Genomic DNA, 5880 nt, shown 5'->3' with positions numbered 1-5880 from the left:
AAAATAACACTTCCAAATAGAGTACTCAATCTCCTCAAACTTTATCTCAAACTACATCCTCTCATCACTACATATTCATCACATATTAACACTTCTCATCAATGAAGTGTAATCAACAACCATAAACAAATACTCATCTCAACCCAATTACTCACAGAATCTGAATGGGTTAAGCATTTAATTCTTTCCTAAGCAACCTCCAAACCCTAACACTATATATAAGGGTCTTTAAGTAGTTTTAGAGGATTAGAGAAGGAGAAAGGACGGCTGCTATTTTGAAGATCGGAATTCTTGCAGTTCTCGTTTGTCAATTAGAGAAGTTTTTCTATTTTTCTTTCTTGAACTCATGTTATTGAATACAATGGTTGTTTTTATTACTGTAATTATGAACTAAATCCCTTTTCTAGGGCTAAAGATGTAGCCCAATTTATGAATATGTGTTGACTTTATTGTTGTTAATTCTTATTGAGCATTAATTCTAAGTTTTATTATTGTGTGTAATGCGTTCAATTATTAAGGATCCGAAGGTTGATGATATCATGGGTTGGGTCGAGATAGAGAGATGAAACCTGATTTGTCTAAGGTAATAAAACCATAGATTGAGCGAATACTAGAGATAGGTTAAGCGATTTATGAGGCTTTGGTAAATTCCATAGAACGTAATGATCTCTTAGCTCCTAAATCCAACTTAGAGATATTTTGGGTTTGGTGAATATCAGGGAGTTTGGCCTTTAGAATAAGCTTAATTAGGTTAGCAATAATTTTCAATGCATAGGATTAAATTGGCGTGACATCTGTGCCCTAGGTTTAGTCAATTTGATTTGTTTACCAAAGTATTAATAAATTCTGCTTTTGTGTAGTTTTTAGTGTTTTTAGTTTGTTGTCTTTTTCATTGAATTCATTCTTAAAATTTGTTGTTCATCAAATAGTAACAAAATAGACTAGTTTGTGTTAGAGTAGATGCCTAGAGCCAATCAATTATTGTAGAATTGACTCTTTGTAATAATGTTCATTAATCAATAATAAAAGGCATTTATTTGATATTGGGTAAATCATTATTATTGCAATATGTATTGATATATGTCCTTAGAATGGTAGAACGTGACGAGGGTATCAAGTGTTTCAAATCTTGATAGTGAGAAACCTATGAGCACATGGTGGCCATTCTAGAAACATCGTAGACCCAGTATTATTTGAAGTAAGGGCACAGATAATACGGTAAGGCTACATAGTTTTGAACAACCCTGTCGAAAGGCAGGTGACTGATTCACTTGTCAAGGTTGTTTAGTGATGACCTGGTGTAACACATGGGTGCTTGTTGTAGGCAGATATACCGCAGCAAGTTCAGGACTGACGCAAGAGGATTCCATATGGATGGTAATGTCAGTGTCTATGGACAAATCCTTTAACGAATGGTGGTGCATGTGATCCTTAGATTTGGATCCGTTAAATGGCTTGAAGCCATGAAATTTGAGATGGACTCCATGTACCAAAACCAAGTGTGGTCTCTGGCAGACCACCTGAAGGGTAAAACCATAGGGTGTAAATGGGTCTTCAAGAAGAAGAATGACATGGATGGCAACTTGTATACTTATAAAGCACGGCTGGTTGCCAAAGGTTTCAAACAAATTCATGGCATTACTATGAAGAAACATTTTCGGCGGTTGCCATGATTAAATCCATCCGGATTATGCTTGCAATAGCTGCATATCATGACTATGAGATTGGCAAATGGATGTCAAAACTGCTTTCCTGAACAGAAACCTTAAGGAGGTGTGTATATGACACCACCTGATGGTTTTGTTCTTGATAGTTAAGCTATAGGTATGCAAGTTGTAGAGATCCATTTATGGACTCAAGTAAGCTTCAAGGAGCTGGAACATTCGTTTTGATGATGCTGTAAAAGAATTCGATTTTATCAAAAACGAAGATAAGCCCTGTGTTTACAAGAAAGTGAGTGGGAGCGCAGTAGCATCCTAGTGTTGTATGTCGATGACATACTTCTAATGGGAATGATATACCGAACTTGCAGTCGGTAAAGACTTGGTTATCACGTGCTTTCCATGAAGAACTTAGGAGAAGCAACCTACATCCTTGGTATAAAGATCTATCGTGATAGATCACGTAGGTTGCTTGGCCTAAGCAGAGTACGTATATTGACAAAGTACTGAAGGATTCAGTATGGAAGAATCCAAAAGGGGGTTTCTTCCGATGTCACATGGGTGTTTATCTCTCTAAGGAATTGTGTCCTAATACACAAGATGAGAGAGATAGAATGAAGAGGAACCCATATGCATAGCAATGGATCCATCATGTATGCATGCTTGTAACTCGGAGTGATGTCTCATGTGTTTGAGCACTTGTAGTAGATATCAATCGGATCCAGGTGAGCGTCATTAGATGGCTGTCAAGAATATTCTTAAGTACCTGAAGAGGACTAAGGATATGTTCTTGGTTTATGGAGGGGAAGATGAGCTCACTGTAAGAGGATACAGTGATGCCAGTTTCCAAACGGACAAAGATGATATTGATCACAATCAGGTTTGTATTTTGTCTCAATGGCGGTGTGTGAGTGGAAGAGCTCCAAGCAAAGTACTGTAGCAGACTCTACATGGAGGCTGAGTATATTGCATTATTAGATGCGGCAAGGAGGCAGTCTGGATTAAGAAGTTCGTTACTAAACTTGGTGTGCTTCCCACGATTGTCGATCCTATAGACATCTATTGTGACAACAATGGAGCAATTGCTCAAGCCAGGGAACCACGGTCTCATCAGAAGTCCAGACAGATACTCAGACAATTCATCTCATCAGAGAGATAGTTGAGAGGAAATACATGCGATTAGTAAAGTGCATACTGACGACAATCTCGCAGATCCACTGACAAAGTGATGCGTGTTTACTACAACATGCAAAAATAGCAAGTATACTATCGCAAAAAATAATAAAGTGATGAGTGAGTATCGTTCCCACGAGGATAGTGTTACTAATTACCGATTTTTCTAGTTTAAGTCCTAATTGAAGCAACAAAAAAATTGGATTGATGATGATCAACAAACTAAATATAAATGCAAAACCCAACAACTAACTAATTTAACAATTCTAAAACAATGCTAGGGTGTTGAATTCACCTAAATACGCTAACCCAAATCATAGAATCTATTACCCAGTTCTAATTCCTTGATTGAAAATCGAATTCCCTAAGTTGTAAAACATACATTCTCATGCTACATTTCCCTACTTATCCCTATTAAGCTTCCGACCCCAACAAAATGAAGATTAATAGTTCAAAGGATTTTAAGCTTTGTGGAATCTATCTAGATTTCATAGATCGCTAAACTATCTCTAGCGTTTGCTAATCTATGGTATTTATCCCAAGAGGCACAATCACAAATCACTTCTCAGTCTCATTGTGAACAACACACATTTGAATGGTGATCAAACATCCAAAAGCATTAGCAAAGAGATAAAACTCAATCATGAAATTAAAATCAAAGTAATTCAATCCATATAATTTGAATCATTGTATCAAGATTACATCAAACCCTAGCTAACAACTCAGTTCATACTCCAAAACGAAATAAAACAACAAAACAAACTGAATCCAGATTCATCATTGAAAAGCAAGCAAAGATGGAGAAATTTCTCTAATTTGAAGCCCAAATCTTCAAAATCTTCCTCCCATGAGCTGCCTCCCAAATCACGAACCAAGCCCCTTTTCTCTTCCTTTTCGCTCTAATTATACCTCTCTCACTTAAGGACGAAGCCCTAGCAAGCCAAAACGCGTCGTTTTATTTTTGCATCTGACGCAGGTTTCGCCGCGGCGAAGATTTTTCCTCGCCGCAGCGAAGACTTAAAGTCCCAATTTGAGCTTGATATATTTAGAATCTGGAAAAGTGTCAAACATATGAATTGTCACCTTTCAATTATCTTTCTGTCGTTCAAGAATCAGCACAATCCGAGGTCTACAGCTCAAGTTATGGCCGAAATACTGAAGCACGCAAAGACGTTTTTCTTCAGTTCCAGCGTCCTTTTCACGACTTAAGCCAAGTTTTCATCTTTGTCCAGTCAGAATTAGGAAAAACCAAAACATGAACGTTGTAGATCTTCTTCTTAGCTTTCCAAAGTTCTAAATTAGGTTATTCCGAGTTTTCAAGCTCAAGTTACACAATTTACGCTCAAAACTGTCATTTATGCTAAAAATCATCGTTTAGGCTACAAAGACAAATTAATAGATTAGGTAGCAATTATGGCCCAAATTGTATGAAAGTATCATAAATCCTATCAAAATTCATGCAAAATCATAGTGTAAAATACGCTTATCACAAAGCCTCTATCGCAGCAGAAGCATGAAAGGCACTTGAGATCATTTGTATTAAATACATGAATGATTGGCTATAGTGCAAGTGGGAGATTGTTAGAGTAGATGCCCTAGAGCCAATCAATTATTGTAGAATTGACTCTTTGTAATAATGTTCATTAATCAATATAAAAGGCATTTTTATTCTATATCGCGTAAATCATTATTATAGATATGTATTGATATATGTCCTTAGAATGGTAGAACCGTGACGAGGGTATCAAGTGTTTCAAATCTTGATAGTGAGGCCATTCTAGAAAAGTCGTAGCCCCAGTATTATTCTGAAGTAAGGGCACAGATAATACGGTAAGTTATCATAGTTTTGAACGACCCTGTCGAAAGGCAGTGACTGATCTCACTTGTCAAGGTTGTTTGGTGACGACCTGGTGTAACACATGGGTGTTGTTGTAGGCGGATATACCACAGCAAGTTTACTGGATGACCGCAAGAGGATTCCATATGGATGGTAACGCCAATGTCTATGGAACAATCCTCTAACGATGGTGGTGCATGTGATCCTTAGATTTGAGACCGTTAAATGGCTTGAAGCCATGAAATCTGAGATGGACTCCATGTACCGAACCAAGTGTGGTCTCTGGTGGAACACCTGAAGGGGTAAAACCCATAGGGTGTAAATGGGTCTTCAAGAAGAAGACTGACATGGATGGCAACGTGCATATTATAAAGCACGGTGGTTGCCAAGGTTAAACAAATTCATGGCATTGACTATGAAGAAACATTTTCGCCGGTTGCCATGATTAAATCCATCCGGATTACACTTGCAATAGCTGCATATCATGACTATGAGATTTGGCAAAAGGATGTCAAAACTGTTTCCTGAACAGAAACCTAAGGAGGATGTGTATATGAGACAACCTGATGATTTCGTTTTGATAGTTAAGCTAATAAGGTATGCAGTTGCAGAGATCCATTTAGGACTCAAGTAAGCTTCAAGGAGCTGGAAAATTGTTTTGATGAGGCTGTAAAAGAATTCGATTTTATCAAAAACGAAGATGAGCCCTGTGTTTACAAGAAGTGAGTGGGAACGCAGTAGCATTCCTAGTGTTGTATGTCGATGACATACTTCTAATCGGGAAGATATACCGAACTTGCAGTCGGTAAAGACTTGGTTATCCAAGTGCTTCTCCATGAAGGACTTAGGAGAAGCAACCTACATACCTTGGTATAAAGATCTATCGTGATAGATCACGTAGGTTGCTTGGCCTAAGTCAGAGTGCGTATATTGACAAAGTACTGAGAGATTCAGTATGGAAGAATCCAAAAGGGGTTTCTTCCGATGTCACATGGTGTTTATCTCCTAAGGAATTGTGTCCTAATACACAAGATGAGAGAGATAGAATGAAGGATCCCATATGCATTAGCAATTGGATCAATCATGTATGCCCTGCTATGTACTAGATTGATGTCTCATGTGTTTTAAGCACTTGTAGTAGATATCAATCAGTCAGGTGAGCATCACTGGATGGCTGTAAGATATTCTTAAGTACCTGAAGAGGACTAA

This window comes from Pistacia vera, unplaced genomic scaffold (assembly GCF_008641045.1).
Source record: "Pistacia vera cultivar Batoury unplaced genomic scaffold, PisVer_v2 Contig938, whole genome shotgun sequence".
In the NCBI taxonomy this organism is placed as follows: domain Eukaryota; kingdom Viridiplantae; phylum Streptophyta; class Magnoliopsida; order Sapindales; family Anacardiaceae; genus Pistacia; species Pistacia vera.
Note: the sequence above shows the minus strand (reverse complement) of the source record.